The sequence below is a fragment of the Apium graveolens genome, chromosome 11 (genome assembly GCF_009905375.1).
Source record: "Apium graveolens cultivar Ventura chromosome 11, ASM990537v1, whole genome shotgun sequence".
Lineage (NCBI taxonomy): Eukaryota > Viridiplantae > Streptophyta > Magnoliopsida > Apiales > Apiaceae > Apium > Apium graveolens.
In genome coordinates, this window is record NC_133657.1 from 98,847,282 (window position 1) to 98,849,154 (window position 1,873).

General features: G+C 43.4%; 1 non-coding gene across 1 annotated transcript; it reads right to left on the minus strand.

Annotated features, from left to right (window-relative positions):
• Window positions 1-458: 458 nt before the first annotated feature.
• On the minus strand, window positions 459-565 carry LOC141698988 (small nucleolar RNA R71). Its single transcript, XR_012565481.1, has one exon. It is a non-coding gene; the product is annotated as a small nucleolar RNA R71 (small nucleolar RNA).
• Window positions 566-1,873: the final 1,308 nt, after the last annotated feature.

A 1,873-nucleotide genomic window follows, 5' to 3' on the forward strand; every position in this document is an offset into this window, starting at 1 on the left:
GATATTCCAGAGAAGATAGATTTTGAAGATTCGGATAAAGAGAGTGAGCAGAAAGAACCAGTAATCATGGGTGATCGTAAAGTTCCGGCAGATCCAGCTTTTATGAACTTTTCTCGACCTAAAATTGATGACATTCAGTCAAGCATCTTTATCCGGCTATTCAGGCTAACACTTTTGAAATCAAGCCGGGCACTATTCAGATGGTGCAGAATTCTATTTCTTTTGGAGGTGCTGCGACTCAAGACCCCATCATGCACATCAGGAATTTTGTCGAGATCTGTAGTACTTTCAAATATAATGGTGTGACTGATGAGGCTATCAAGCTGAGGCTTTTCCCATTCTCTCTGAGGGATAAAGCTAAGGATTGGTTATATTATGAACCAGCTGGGTCCATCACTACTTGGCAAGATCTTGCGCATAAGTTTGTAGTGAAGTTCTATCCAATGGCAAAGACTGCAGCTATGAGGAGTGCTCTTACTCAGTTTGCACAGCAACCAACAGAATCTATGTGCGAAGCTTGGGAGCGCTACAAGGAGATGTTGAGAAAGTGTCCACATCATGGCATGCCTGACTAGATGGTGATCACTGGTTTCTATAATGGTTTGGGGACCCAATCTCGGCCCATGCTCGATGCAGCAGCTGGAGGCGCCTTGTGGGCCAAAAGCTATACTGAGGCTTATAATCTTATTGAAACTATGGCTGCAAATGAGCATCAAAACCCAACTCAAAGGATGATGCCTGGGAAGGTAGCAGGTATTCTGGAAGTCGATGCAGCTACAGTTATTGCAGTGCAGCTCCCAACGCTGTCTTTGAATGTCGATTCTTTAGCCACCTATGGAGTCAATCAGATAGCTATAGTCTGTGAGCTTTGTGCAGGTTCTCATGCTACGGATCAGTGTTCTCTTGTGAATGAATCTGTTCAGTATGTGAACAATTATCAGCGACCGCAATAGCCCGTGCCAGCTACTTATCATCCTAAAAACAGAAATCATCCCAATTTCAGCTGGAGCAATACTCAGAATGTTATTCAGCAACCATATCAGCAAGGCGTAAGTAAACAGTTTAATCCACCTGGACTCCAGCAACCACAACATTATGCTCAAAGGCAATCATATCCTCAACAAGGAGGTGCTGCTCCACCTTCTAGTGCTGATTTTGAGGAACTCAAGCTGTTGTGCAAAAGTCAGGCTGTTTCTATCAAGACCTTGGAAAATCAAATCGGTCAAATAGCCAATGCAGTGCTTAACCGTCAACCGGGCACACTTCCCAGCGATACTGAAGTGCCAGGCAGGAAGGAAGCTAAAGAGCAAGTCAAAGCTATTACCTTAAGGTGTGGAAAAGTTGCTGATGCTGAAAAAGCGAAAGACGGAGAAGCTGAAGTTGTTGATGAAGAAGAGAAGCAAAAGGAGAAAGCGGCGGAACCAAGGAAGACTATTGTTGAACACACTCTGCCTGAGGGTAATACAGGGGAGAAATAACTCTATCCTCCACCCCCTTTCCCTAAGAGATTACAACAACAAAAGCTGGATAAGCAGTTCGGTAAGTTTCTGGAGGTGTTCAAGAAACTTCATATCAATATACCTTTCGATGAGGCTCTAGAGCAAATGCTTAGTTATGCAAAATTCATGAAGAGTATTCTTTCAAGGAAGGTGAAACTGGATGACCTTAAGACCGTTGCTCTAACGAAAGAGTGCAGTACTGTGCTGCAACAAAAATTACCTCTAAAGCTTAAAGATCCAGGAAGCTTCACCATTTCTTGCACCATTGGCAAGTTGTCTTTTGACAAATGTTTGTGCGATTTAGGAGCAAGCATCAATCTGATGCTGTTGTCTATCTTCAAAAAGTTGAATTTGTCTGATCCAAAGCCCACCTA